This window comes from Carassius carassius, chromosome 46 (genome assembly GCF_963082965.1).
Source record: "Carassius carassius chromosome 46, fCarCar2.1, whole genome shotgun sequence".
NCBI classification, from domain to species: domain Eukaryota; kingdom Metazoa; phylum Chordata; class Actinopteri; order Cypriniformes; family Cyprinidae; genus Carassius; species Carassius carassius.
In genome coordinates, this window is record NC_081800.1 from 8,426,394 (window position 1) to 8,441,825 (window position 15,432).

General features: G+C 41.4%; 1 long non-coding RNA gene and 1 pseudogene across 1 annotated transcript; both read right to left on the reverse strand.

The window, feature by feature from the left end:
• Positions 1–969: 969 nt before the first annotated feature.
• LOC132129615 (uncharacterized) lies at positions 970–12,250 on the reverse strand. Its single transcript, XR_009428545.1, has 4 exons — positions 12,070–12,250; positions 5,996–6,288; positions 5,423–5,501; positions 970–1,368 (listed from the first exon to the last, which is right to left on the reverse strand). It is a non-coding gene; the product is annotated as an uncharacterized LOC132129615 (long non-coding RNA).
• Positions 12,251–13,951: 1,701 nt separating this feature from the next.
• Positions 13,952–15,432, reverse strand: LOC132129477 (protein phosphatase 1 regulatory subunit 3D-like; annotated as a pseudogene).

Here is a 15,432-nt window from a genome sequence, read left to right on the forward strand (position 1 = left end):
CGGACGCAAGCTTCACGAAGAAGATAAGTGACGGGTCCTACGGACGCGTATTTATAGTCGCGCTGGTAGTGACGTCAGAGGCTGTCGCCGGCCAACACGTTGGCGTTTTTCAAAGTATGCTTCAGACACGGGTCACGACGAGGTGTTCCCCATAGTGTCCCCTCAGAGGACGCAGTGTCTCGTTCCCTCTCAGGGAACCATGGTTACATTCGTAACCTGAGATGTTGTCCTTGTCCTCTTCAGTCCGGATGAATTGGCGTCCCAGTTCTCCAAAAAGAACATCAAATTTTGATTCGTCTGACCACAGAACAGTTTTCACTTTGCCACAGTCCATTTTAAATGTGCCTTGGCCCAGAGAAAACACCTGCGCTTCTGGATCATGTTTAGATATGGCTTCTTTTTTGACCTATACAGTTTTAGCCGGCAGCAGCGAATTGCACGGTGGATTGTGTTCACCGACAATGTTTTCTGGAAGTATTCCTGAGCCCATGTTGTGATTTCCATTACAGTAGTATTCCTGTATGTGATGCAGTGCTGTCTAAGGCCCGAAGATCACGTGCATCCAGTATGGTTTTCCGGCCTTGAACCTTACGTACAGAGATTGTTCCAGACTCTCTGAATCTTTGGATGATATTATGCACTGTAGATGGTGATAACTTCAAACTCTTTGCAATTTTTCTTTGAGAATCTCCTTTCTGATATTGCTTCACTATTTTTCGCCGGAGCATTGGGGGAATTGGTGATTTGTGAATAAAAAATATACGTTTATGAGATTTGTAAATAATTCCATTCCTTTTTTGGATTCCAACTTTTTTGGAATAGGGTTGTGTATAATGCATTCACATGTTCACAAATATGCTGGATTTCTTTGGAGAGATTTTAACTGTCAGAATGATTGAACTCTGAACTCTGCCTTTAGGTTCACTTGTTAAACACTAGAGGGGACTGTTTAATGAAAATGATCATATATTTTTAATATTATAGTGTTTATTTAGTTTGCATTTAGAGCTATTAATGTCCATACCACACTAATGTTATGCCTGTCTTCCGTAAATGCATAAATATCCCTGAGGAGACAGTAAATTCAGTGAATTATAAAAGCAATTTTCAAACAGAATATTCAGTTATTCAGTGAGTGAAGGGAAAAAAAGGCAATATTCAAGCCGCTGGAACTCCTTCTTGGATATGTCATGTGCTTTGTGCAAGCTTGAACTCTTGACACCAGTTTTCTTCTGTAACACAATGTGCAGAAAAAAACCCATCACATTTTAAACTACAGTAGATGTATTGTTTTGACATTGCAAATGCTTCTTTCTTTCTAAATGACTTACAGTGGAGGATGGACAGCAGCTCTTATTGAGCAGGTTTCTTAAAGTGAAGGTAACACTGTGATTGCATGGAAGGACAGAGGAAAAGGTGGGCAATGAATGAAAGGTAAGTCTGTGTCACCTGTTTATACAGTAGATGCAATATTTAACTGTGCAACGGGTTCATGGTATGATGCTTTGGCAGGTCTCTTATAATGACTTGATATTGTCACGGCTTACGCTGCTGGAAGGAACACGGAGCCGAGGGATAAATGAAACAAGGATTTATTAACTCAAACATAGGCAAGGTAAGTAGCAAATAACAGGTGGCAAGTGGCAAGTGGCAAGTAACAGGTAACAAGTGGACAAGTAGACAAGTTAACAAGTAGACGAGTAGACCCGACAAAACAGAACTGAAAGGACAAGGCTTTTGTACAAGGGATAATGGGGAAACACAGGTGGATGGCATGACTAAATTAACAGGGACATGGAACACATGCGGAAATGACTAGACACACCTGGGAACTAATCAAACCACACACGGAAGACAGAAACTGGGTCACAGGGGCAAAAACACACAAAATGAGTCCAGGTGTGTGACAGTACTCCCCCCTCCCGGTAGGTGCGTCCTCGCACCGTAGAAACAACAAAGGGAGGCGTGGGTGGGAACTTGGGAGGAGGTTCCGGTGGAGGACAGCCTCCCAGGAGGGGGCCAGCAGACAGGGACCACAGAGGAAGGAGCCAGGGAGGAGATGACGGAGGGAGGAGCCAGGGAGGAGACAGGAAGGATCTGAAGCAGGAGGTACCCAGCAGGACCTAGGCCACAGCCATAACGGCCCAAGGTGGGGCCGACGGTGGAAGGAGCCATGGAGGAGGAATGGTCACCGACTCCAGGGACTCGACCCACGGCAACGGAGCAAGTGGAGGAGGAGCCCAAGGTGGAGACGGAGAGCCGAAGAGCCAGGGTGACGGGGAGGAGCCGGAGGTCCTAGGCGGAACTGATGGCTCTGGTGACTGACGCGGCGATGTGGATCCGGAAGGCCGCGGTGAGGCCAGAGTGACCGAGGACTGAGGTGTAGCCGAGGGGATGAAGGAGCCTGACGGAGTCAGAGGGACGGAGGGATGAGGCGAAGCCGGAGGAGTGGAGTCCCGAGGCATAGGATGGACGACGCCAGACAAAGGCGGAGCCGGAGGGATGAGGGAGCCAGGCAGAGCATGTGGACTGCCGGGCCACGGCGGAGAGGAAGGAGCTAGGAGCCATGGTGGAGCCGACGGGTCAACGGGCCGAGGCGGAGTCCAGGCCTCAGAGGCTAGAGGCGGAGGTGAGGGAGACGCCGACCAAGGCGTCGCTGGAGGATGGCGGTCCCGCTGAGCTCGCACCACAATGATGGTAGGCTGAGGGCGAGCAGAGGGGCAGCCAGACGACAGCGGAGGAGGAGGCAGGAGTGGGTGGGAGGGTGGGAATTTTGGAGGAGCAGGCATTGGAGTAAGCTCTGGGGCTGGAGCCCTTCCTGGGCTTAACGGAGGATCATAAGCCCGTCCTGGGCTTAATGGAGGATCAGGAGCCCGTCCTGGGCTTAACGGGGGTTCAGGAGCCCGTCCTGGGCTTAACGGGGGTTCAGGAGCCCGTCCTGGGCTTAACGGGGGTTCAGGAGCCCGTCCTGGGCTTAACGGGGGTTCAGGAGCCCGTCCTGGGCTTAACGGGGGATCAGGAGCCCGTCCTGGGCTTAACGGGGGATCAGGGGCCCGTCCTGGGCTTAACGGGGAATCAGGAGCCCGTCCTGGGCTTAACAGAGGATCAGGAGCCCGTCCTGGGCTTAACGGGGGAACAGGAGCCCGTCCTGGGCTTAACGGGGAATCAGGAGCCATTCCTGGGCTTAACAGAGGATCAGGAGCCCGTACTGGGCTTACAGGAGGATCAGGAGCCCGTCCTGGGCTTAACGGAAGATCAGGAGCCCTTCCTGGGCTTAACAGAGGATCAGGAGCCCGTCCTGGGCTTACAGGAGGATCTGGCATAGGTGAATTGGAAACATTTTGCTCCCTCGTGGTGGGCAGTGTCGCCGGCTCTCGCACCTGGTCTGACGGGTTGCTCTCTGGCTCTCCGTCATCGGTGGGCTCGGGCTTATGCCTCGTACCGTGGGGAGATTGTAGGCTGGGCTCTGGGTCCAGAGTGGACCTGGCGAGATCCTCTATTGGGCCGACCGTGAGAGGTGACCCATTTCTCACCAGATTCCACTCTATGAATGCGGCGAAATCCTCCCGAGGACCATCTTCGGGCGACAACGCTCTGCACCTGGAGTTCAGGCTGGCGTGATAAAAGGTGCAGAGCGCGTGGTCCGGGTAGCTGGTGGCATTAGCTAGGAAGAGAAACCGTCTAGTATGGTCCTCGAGAGAAAGTCCCTCCTGCTCCAGCAGGAGGAGGAGGTATTCGGGGCGATAGAGGGGATCCATTACACACTACGGAAAGAAAAAGACTGTGAAAAAACGGAAAACAAAACGGAGGGAAAACACGCAGTTTCTTTAACTTTTTAGGTCGGGTCTTCTGTCACGGCTTACGCTGCTGGAAGGAACACGGAGCCGAGGGATAAACGAAACAAGGATTTATTAACTCAAGGTAAGTAGCAAATAACAGGTGGCAAGTGGCAAGTGGCAAGTAACAGGTAACAAGTGGACAAGTAGACAAGTTAACAAGTAGACGAGTAGACCCGACAAAACAGAACTGAAAGGACAAGGCTTTTGTACAAGGGATAATGGGGAAACACAGGTGGATGGCATGACTAAATTAACAGGGACATGGAACACATGCGGAAATGACTAGACACACCTGGGAACTAATCAAACCACACACGGAAGACTGAAACTGGGTCACAGGGGCAAAAACACACAAAATGAGTCCAGGTGTGTGACAGATATCATATTCACCATAACATCTGCAGCACGTGCCATCTTCAGAACATCAACAACAAACACAGTTCTATATAATAAACCTTGCTTTGTTTTCTTTTATTTACAGGCTATTAACAGCATAGTAGAGATAGGACAGATAATCATGGGGAGAAAGGAATGAAATTGGGACATCCCTTGTGAAAAAGAAGTACTCTTTAGCATACTTAAAAAGAAAAGAGTGCTTATTGGTGAAATAATGCATAAAACAAATACTAAGAATAAATATAAAAAAAAACCTAAAGAAGTGAATTGAATGTAATGTTTTCTAACACTTAATTGTGTTATTTCTAATTAAATAAATATTTGTTGAGCTTTAGAGTGCTTTTTTTGACCCAATTAAGTAGGGCTTAAGTACTTCTTGATATGTAATTCCATAATTACTTTAAAATATGGTTCAAAATATAACATTGAATGAACTGACAAGCATTTTAACTGAAAAAATACTTAAATGTAATTTCTATTGAAACTTGCATGTCATATATTTAAAAATATTTGTCATTATACATTTGTAACAATGAAGCAATTTAGATATATATTAACTATCAGATAGTTAAAAAAATAAAATTATAATCAAGTCTTTACAAGTAATTAAGCATGTTCGTTAACCTGTCAAAAGAAGTGCACTCTGCAGCAGAAGATTACTGAAACAATTACTTAAAATGCAAAACTTTCAATTTTACATTTTTATAAAAGGTCACTTATTAAAAAGTGTAATGTTTATTAAGAGACCTAGTCATGAGTGCACTCCATTTAAATACTCTCAAGACGCTATTTATCATAAGTTCTGAAGTACACTACAAGTGCAATTAAGCACACTTTTTTTTCACAAAGCATGACAAGTCTGATTCAAAACTGCATCAGCCACATACTCTCCTAGTGCTACATCTCAATGTGCCTAGAACAAATTGACTCCAAGTTCAAGTAATAGTAATGCCTGCCTTAGCAAACACTAATATTTGCTCTTCTTTATAACATAAAGATATCTATTCCAGCTAAGAGTCTCACATTTTCATGGTCAGATGCGTCACCCTGAACTTCACTACTCTTCCTTCTCTGTTGTGCAGGTCTAGCTTCAATGGACTTCACTGATTTCTCTATATTTCATTTCTCTTGACCTGCAGTCCTGGGCTCCACTGAGGAGCCTCTCTGGTCTGTATGGCCATCTGTACTTTGCTGTGTGTGCAGCTGCTTCTGGGTCAGGGCACTGTGCCGCGGACAGACGCTGAGGAGGGTGATGAGAACTACCATCTGGAGATAATTACACAGAATGCCAGGTTACACAAAGCCATCTGATTCATATAGTGACATCATATCAGGAACAGTGTTTCCTATATAATTCTGGTTTTGGTTCCTGGTAGGAACATTCAGGGTAAATTCAGTAAACAATCACACAGATTTGCTGAGTAAATAATTAGACTGATTCAGCTTTTAAAAGATTCAGGATCAAATGAACTGGCTCATTCTTTCTGGATTACACCTGCCTCCCTGTATAGTAGTGCAAAAAGTGATGGAGGAGTAATAATGAGGCTAAATTATAATATTTTATTATGTGAGAATGAGACTGCACAGTCATAAGGGACATGAGACTAGCACAGATATGTAGGAAATAGGTTCAAACAGTCAATTATAGCGGTCATAATAATACAACAACAACAAAAAACACAGAATGTAGTGATTGACAAATCACAATTAAGTTTTCAAGAGTCATGTATTGTAGTTTAATAGCTCTGCCAATAACTCACCTGATAGAGTGTTGTTTTAAGAGCAGTCTTTTTGCCAAGTCAGCAGTGATCCAGATACCGAGATTTTCCTTTTACTAGACTTCAAGCTCCAGGGAGCTGGTGAACTGATCAGTTACACATAAAACATAGACAAACAACCAAACATTATGTTGTGAACACTGAGCAGACAGAATCCTCTCTACAATGGACACAATGTTAAACAGTTGAGAAACTGTACGTGAAATGTCAGTAGAAAAACACTCACTATGAGCTTTTCTTTCTCACCGGTTGGGAGTCTGGGACAATCCTGTCATCTTGTACACAAATAAATAAAATAAAGTTAAAATCATTCAAATATGTTCACATCAGCAGTGGCATTTCCTTAGTATGCTTCATATCATACAAGGGCTCGACATTAAGCTTTGACATGAGCTTTTCCTTCAGACAAATAAATCAATCATTCACTTGTCAGAGTAAAAAAGTTACTTGTCAGGGGGAAAAAGTGTTTTTTGGTAAATATTTTGACACAAATGTAATTTATTCTGAAGCATTCTCATCAGTGCTCTATCAGGTATAACTTTAATCAGCATATTATGCTGTCTGCACTCACAGCAGCCCTACACTTTCTATTCATTATTTTCTTGCAGCCCATATTATTATTTTCACAAGACCATAATAAAAAAAATGTAATTGATAATTAATCTTTTTTTTTTAATCATTTTTTTTTTTAAGAAAATCATTGTTACTTGTGAACATAGACTTTCGAGGAAGGCTTTAAGACCAAGCGGAATCCTCTGCACTGCAGCTGCTCCCACTTCACATCGAACGCGACTTGCGCTAACTGACTCAGCTTCACCGTCCACGGTTTGATTTTATAAAATCAGTTACAGGGCTCTAGAGTGCGACCAATTTGTTTGCACATGCAACCTAATTTCTCAATGGTGACCACGACTGCCAAGAGTGACTCGACGGTGTTTAGTGCCCTGCAGCAGCAACGCAGCTGAACAGTTCTGAGGTCAAGTATACGCAATAGGCTTAAGCTTGCAATGCACTGGAAAAAGTTAATTGGCTGAGTTTCAGTTCATTTTTGTACTCCTGTTAAAGACGACACGGCAGGTAGCGCAATGTTTTGTTGATATTGTGAGTGCACATAAATAAAAGTAGACCCTTTGCAGTTACAAATGATGTATTACTTTATGAGCAAAAATGATGACGTATCCTCTGAAAAAAAATGTGCAAGTGATAATGCTGTGGTCTTCATGTCCTGAAGCGTCCTGCACAAACTATTGGATATAGTGCACATCTATCTCGGTCTAACTTTTAAACATTGTTATATACTTGAACTGTTTATATCTATAGATTTTATTTTACACAAGTCGTGATGATTTGAGAAGGCTAAATTGATCAAACATAGGCTCACTGTCTGTCACTGGCAGCTTGGTCGTTACTTAAAAAAACAACAACAACAACTTACAAACAAAAAATGACCCCAAATGTTTTTGAAATAACTTAATAGAAAACTAAACAAAACATAATCACTTTGCTATTACATACAAAACAGAACTATGTTTATAGCATCAGACACAGTGTTAGATCTGATAAGAATCAGTGTAGAGGGGCCAAGTCTGGAAGATTTTGCTGCTAGAGAGAGTGTGTCCAGCTGCTTTAGCTAAGGCCAAGATCAAGAAGACCAAACTACAGGAGTTGGCCATCTGAGGGGCATGTGACTGCAATGGAGGATAGTCTGTAAGACATGTTCAGTTTGAGGCCTTAAAAGACTTTGTAACAATACAAACTCCATAACTATGGGAAGAAGGAGGCGGGAACCGGCGGACAATGAAATTGAAGTTTAATAAAAAAAAAAAACACAAAACAGCGCAAATAAATAAAATCAAAACATAAAATAAAGCCCAGGCCTGGTCCTCTCTCGTCCTTCACTGTCGTCGCTCCTCTTTTGTATCCTTCCATCTCCTCCGTGGGACTCGACTCCTGTTCCCACGGCTCTCGGCCCCGCCCCACTCGTCACATACCCCCATCGCCCCTCGCAGGCCGGGGGGTACACTCGTGACTGCGCTCTACTAACCCCCACCCCCCTCCCTCCGGGGGGACCGCTCACGGGGAACCTGGGGGTAGGACAGACGAGGCGAGAGAAAAGGAGATGGAAGGATGAGGAGCGACAGAGACGAGAGAGGGGAGAGAGGAGAGAGAAAAAAACAAAAAACAAATTCCGGTTCCCAGACGCACTGCCGCTCGGCCCTCCACCAGCTGGGTGATCTCCTCCGCGGTGCCTGGCGGTGGCACTGGACGGCCCTCGGTGGACGGCACGACACTCCTCCGCCACCCAGTGGACGGCGACGGCTCCTCCGGTTTTGGGCAGCCGGCAGGAGCCACCGTTCCCTGCCCCTCCCTGTTCAGGTGGACGGCAGCAGGCTCCGGGTCTCTGGCGAACGGTGCCGACTCCTCCGCTCCCTCACGGACGGCAGCCGCCCCTCCACATCATGGGCAGCCGGCAGCGAGCTCGTCCGTCCCCGGCTAATCACTCCAGTCCACCGCCTCGAGCGTCCATGGCGGCACACTTCCTCGCCTGCTCGATGGCACCGCGGATTCACCACAGCGGCGAGGGATCATCAGCAGCGCGTCCCTCCTTCTCCTGGGCTTCGGCACCACTGTAACAATAAAAACTCCATAAATATGGGAAGGAGGAGGCGGGAACCGGCGGACAATCAAATTGAAGTTTGATAATAAAATAAACACAAAACAGCACGGCAGCCCCTCACGGATGACTGCCGCGCACAAATAAAATCAAAACATAAAATAAAGCCCAGGCCTGGTCCTCTCTTGTCCTTCACTGTCATCGCTCCTCTTTTGTATTCTTCCATTTCCTCCGTGGGACTCGAGACCGGTGGGTCGAGCAGGTGTCGCTCATTTCCAATCACTCCACCGGCCAAGCTCCTGTTCCCACAGCTCTCGGCCCCGCCCCACTCGTCACACACTTAATTTAGATTTTCTTTTATTTCATTTATCTTTTTCAGTAAGTTACCTTTCTTGTAGAATTGTGCTTCAAAGAGCTGGTGAAGCCATTCTGCAGAGGGCCTTATTCAAAAACACCTGCAGATCATAATCTGAACCACAACAGATATGCTGCTGCAATCAGTCACAGTATGAGTGCAGTCTAAAAATGAGTTTTGTAATGATCATTATTTTAAAGAATTTTAAATAAAGTAGTTATTTTCAATTTGTGTTTAAGTACAGTGTGTCCGTCTTCTGCACAGTGCCATTGTCATTATGCCACTTCTTCGTCTGCACAAAATCCTTGTTACAACATCATACAGAAGACAATGTCTTATCTGATGTTCATAAGTGTCTTCATTAGGGCTGCAACAACTAATCGATAAAATCGATTATTATCGATAATGAAAATCATCACCAACGATACTTGTTAATGATTAGTCGGGTCTGCCCACAGCACAGAGAGGCGAGGAAGAGAATATTCAGCGCAAAAACATTAATTGTGCTGACATGTCTGTTGTTAAACATTTATATTTAGGTTTAAAAGTCAACATGCAGTGCGAGTAATTTGTGAGAGTAGGAACTGTTAAGGGACCGCAGCGTGTAATTGTCAAAATATAAATGTCAGACGCTTTTCCAGGATAAAGAAATGACAGTAAGAGGAAACTTACTGTGATCAAAGTGCATGCTCTTAAAGAGCATTACTGTGATTTTATTCGTCTTTATTATCTTTATTGTTTTAATTTCTGATCTACAGATTTAAACTATATTCACTACATAGCCTACAGTGATTAACAAATTTATATATATAAAAATAATAATTATGTAAAGTTTTTAAGCAGTTTTGTAAGGTTTGTGCCACTACTACTCTGAAATAACAGTATAGGTAATTAGTCATTTTCATTGTTTCAATTTGCTATTTGTTCAAAAATTACAGTAACATTTTTAGAATTAAATTTTTTACAGATTCCTCAAATATTTGTGTTTTTTCTTATGACACCTGGTCTAATAAAGTGTCAGGCACTGTATGTTTTCATAGCATTTAGTTGCCACATTTGTTTTAAGGACATTGGGCAGAATTCGGAATAGTGTGTTTTTGTCAGTATATTAAAATAAAGAAAATAGGGGGTTTAATCTGATTAATCGAAAATCGGCCGACTAATCGATTATCAGAATTAATCATTAGTTGTAGCCCTAGTCTTCATAGTGCCTTTGTGGCTGATAACAGAAAATCAGTAAAATAATAACATGCACTACAAAAAATCTCCATGATTAACCTGTTTTCGAGCTTCCTGATTTTCCCTGGTTTAGAATTTCGGTCCAATGATTGGATGACCTTAGCACACATGTGGTTTTGTTTATAATTTCTGGTTGACTTGCAAAAAGGGTAGTGTGAAAGCGAACCAGACTAAACAAAATAAATTAACATTTTTTGTGGTCTGGACCAAATCAAGTGAACTAGGGGACTTTCCTGGTGTGAATACACCCTAAGTATACTCATGACAATGTATTTTAACACTAACCTTCACCTCTGAGGATTTGCCTGGCCACTGCATTCCTGATAAAAACACAACACACTAAATATTTAAAATACAAGCATATTCACACCCCTACATGTACTTTCCAGATTAAATGTATCTATAGGTGCAAGAAGGGGACTTTTAAATGTATGGTTAAATTCTTAAGGCACAGGAGAGTTATAATGCACCATCATTCAACATACATCATAGATGATGCCTCTTGAGTTGACAAGATTTTCTTTTTCAGCTTCATTGGAATCTTTTCCAGAATAGCATTTGAAGTTCCTTGCTGCCTGTCAATAAGAGTAAATAATAATCCTTCATACATCCCAGGGCTCAACATTAACGCCTGTCTGCTTGCCCGGGACAAGTGGATTTTGTGAAGGGGCAAGTGAAAGAAAATTTTACTTGACTGACCGGACAAGTAACCTAATCAAAATGTTTATAATAAACAGACAATAACTTGGGCAGCACTGAAACTTTGGCGAGAATGATTCTGATTTTATTACTTTCAGTGTAAATGGTGACTAATAACGGATAATGTATTGACAGTATCAGAGTCTTCGCCATTTGAACGAATTGGTTGAATTAATGATTCATTCATTAAGACAGTGACTTGCCACCACCTACTGGTGGTTTAATATCATATTTAAAAGTATCATTGCATTTTTCCAACACTTCATATATGTCAAAAAAAGTGAAACATTAATTTAATAACATTATTTATGCAATTGGACAGATGGAGCTTGTTGATACTGATTTCATTTGAATAGTAACAATCATAAAGTGTCTTATTTTTTACTTATACGTAATGTATTGATCACATGTAAGAATCTGACATACATTTAATCCGTTTAGGAAAATATTGTCCTTCATAAAGTTAAAAAATGTAACAGCAATCAATTTAAGCCAAATATAAAAAAATGTGCTGATTAAAGTAATACCTGATAAGGCACTGATAAGAATGCTTCAGAATAAATTACATTTGTTCCAAAAAACAAACAAAAAACACTTTTTTCCCCCCGGACAAGTAACTTTTTTACTCGGACAAGTGAATGATTGATTTACTTGTCTGAAAGGACAAGCTCACGTCAAAGCTTAATGTCGAGCCCTGAGTCCTGTAATTCAGTGTTCTATTTCTGGAAAAGTCTGGGTAAGCACAGATCAAGTGACATGTAATGACTAATTTTTGGATTACTTCCATGCATACTGATGGTGACTGAAGCTAGGAAGGCTTTCCTTTACCTCTTTCTGAATCACGATGCTTATTTGTGCATCAGAGGCCAGTTTGCCAATGTGACTAAGAAAAGCTTCTGTAACTTCGTACCTGAGGGAATACACAGGTTTTTCGCACTTTTGATTGTGTACTCTTTCCCTAGCATTTACATCTGCTAATTCAGATAGCACCAATAGGTGGTGACATTTGAGTGCTGCCAATAGGTATGTTTACATCCAATCCAGTCTGATTTTAGATTCTGAAATCTGTTTATATGAACCAGTGTTTACATGAAACATAGCAAATGGTTGTTGCATTTCAATTTACCCAAAAAATGTGCCATTACAAACCATCAGTATATTAAAGAAGTCTTCAGCCAGCTTTATCATAGCCTCATTTCTTGATGACCATCCCTTCACCCACATCTTTCTGGCCTTCTCGAACCACTGCACCATGTAAACATACATTTGAAGCATTAAAAACATTATTCTCCTTCACCAAAACAGACATAGAGAGAACAGAAACATTGAATATACACTTATCTTTTTGACAAATCCCTGGGCAATCATTACAGATATTCCTCCACCACCTGGAAAACAAGCATCTCACCATATTTTTGTAAAACGGTAAGCACCAGACAAGCATTGTCCACATTTCCGAGATCAATTTCCTGCAAGAACATATAATCAAAGACACTACACATAAATCCAGTGAAGAGGTTTATTCAGTTAAGTCATGTATGCAATGTCAAATACATAACTAACCCTGATGAAAAGCTTATCCAGCTTGGTCATGAATTGTCTGGGACATTTTATTGTGGTTTCCTCCTCGCTTTCATTTTGTAAGATTTTTTTCTAGATCTTGAAAACTATTGTGTTTGAAAGCCTCATCCAACAGTTTCTCCACCTCAGCAAATATAAGCTGAACTTTATAGTATTATGCATAAATTAATAAAAAGCATTAAAGAAGACAAAAGCATTTCAGAGGAAAGAATTTAAATCCATTTTCCCAGAAATAAAAGCATAAAGTTACATAACAGCTCTTAAGAGTTTAATTCTCACCCAGTGCTCCTGCAAAGGTGCCTTTATGCACAGACGATGACGTGTTTTTAATGCTGAAGACATTAAATATGAGCTCATAAATATGAATCTTAGATGCAGATAATTCAAGGAAAACACAATTCCAGGAAAGACGAGGACTCATATGCATTTAAATGTTAGTCCCCATATTTCTCTGAATTTAATTAAAATAAATAAAAGTAACAAAACGATGTGCTTTGGATTTGTTTATGCAATGTATTAACTTCATCAAATTCTATATATTAACTTACTCAAATTATGCTGTTAGTGGATTTGTAAATTTAGTTAATAAGGCTCTAAACTAACGTTACAGCATAGAAAGCAAAATTACTGTTGCACAAAATAACAGACATAACCATAAATTAATACTGAAGGCGATCATATTTCATTTAATTATTATATTAAATCGTAGCTATGGCTAAGTGCTAAGTGTTCAGATCTTACCTCAGATTATGACTGACGCAAAAAAACGGCCTGCAGGAGCAACTTAATTAAATAGGGTGTGGATTGATAATGCGGGAAAAAAGATGACGTGTGCGTGCACGAGCAAAAATCGATGCTGGCTACGTCTGACTGGAGAAAAAATGTTCTTTTAATGTTTTAATTTTATTTTTAATATATTTTCTCTCTCTCTCCCCTGAATTTTAATTGTTGTGTATAGTTTGCCCATCTTTGACTTGCACTTTTCCTTGGCATATGTTTTTTCACTTTTGTATTCCATATCAGCAAGTGTATATTTTTATTAATAATAATAATAATAATAAAAGTCAGATCTGTTCAGTGAATCGATTGAACTGCTTCTCAATTAACAATACACAGTGTAAACAAGCATTTCTTCAATACCAAAAAGTCACAGATCTTACAAATAAAACGCACTGGAAATATTTTAATGATTTATGCATTCCAATTCTATATAACCTTATGAAAATTAACCATGGTTTTATTGCAAATAAAAACAAAAGACGGTTATTGTAGTTAAACAATGGTAACAACAAATTAGGTTTGCTACACTAAGTTTAAACTATGATATTAAAATTGTGGTTATAGACTACAAATGGTAATCATCAATCCCCCCCCCCCCCCCCCCCCAAAAAAAAACATGGCCATGACTACACTTTTATTCCAAAGGGTACACATTTGAAACAGCAGTTGGTTTAATAAACAGAATTTTATTAAAACATGCAAGACATGACTTTTACAAAAAACTGTCACCCCTGCAACAATTTATACAGAGCAATTTGTGTGTTCACAGTAATATGGCTTTATTGGAAGGTTTTATGTGAATGACAATGCGATGCAATAAAGAATAGCTGAATATTTTTTTATCAGTTCTTTAATGCAAGTGGGATTACCCATCCTTAATTATTTGTATCAACGTCTGTGTCTACAATATCCACAAGTATTATGAAAATTACCATACTGACAATAGGTAAGTGCAAGTAAGTGCAAACTTGAAATGTTACAAATATATATAGTAAAGGCACTTTTTAAAACTATATTACATAATCAAATCAACCCAGAGTAATACTGTCAGTACAGTTAAACAATCAGCACTTAAAGTAAAAAATCCCATATTTCATATTGCTTCAAGCTATTATTTACATAGTAATTATCAAGACATTCAGAAGGTTAGCACTGTATATCATATAGTGAAAATGCTGGTGGTTGCAAGCAAAATATAAAAGTGAAACTTAGTGAAAAATAGTTTGATCTGACTCTCTGTGTCTTCAGATAAAGTGTATCATGCTGTCTTCACATTCCTTCGGCACAGGCAGGTTATAACTCTTACAGGTTAACTTGTAATTCTGCCCACCATTGTTATCCCAAAACTGCATGCCCATTACTTTATAACAAACGGCAAACTCAAGCACTGCTCCAGGGTGAAGGATATATGGAGGAACGGGTAGATGAAATTGAAAAGTGTCACAGCAGGGCCCATTTGAAATGGATGTGCTTGCAACCCAGTAAGCTTTGGTTTCTGAACAACTCTTCCAGCTTGTAAAAGAGTAGCGCACACTCACTTCCTTCTCAAATGCCAAGTTTACAACTTGAACTATCCCTATAATGCCAGGCTCATAGCACAATACCCGCTCCAGACATACTTGTTGGGAATGCAGACGCTCGGTGTAGTATGTACAGTCACCTGGCTGGACTGAGAACATGGGTTTCAAATAAGGAAGGGAAATCTCCATCCCCTTACTTTTTTTGGCTAACTCTGCGCTCACTAACAGTCGAAAGAGAACATGCTCTGGAACAAACGGGTCCTCCCAACTTTTAAAAACCTTGACAGTTTCTAGGTCCAACCCTAAAGAGTCCACAAACCGGACGCTGGGTCTGCGGCTAAGCACCCTTTTCTCTGATGGAGATGGAAAGGAGTGTGTGCGCCTCTGGATGATGGATTTGATGATTGGTTCACAAGAAAGGGTGTGGCCTGCTGTTGCCCATGGGGTAGTCTTCGGGCTCGGTAGACGAATTTTATCTGCCCTCTTTCCGGTGTCTGTTTTTGATTGGTACATGTCCTGCAAAATCGGTGTGGAACTTTCTTTTGTGCCTTCTGATACTGTTGAAAAAAATATGTCAGCGTTCATCTCTTCAAAGGGGTGTTTCTTTATTGCAACATCCCAAAGAGGCCAT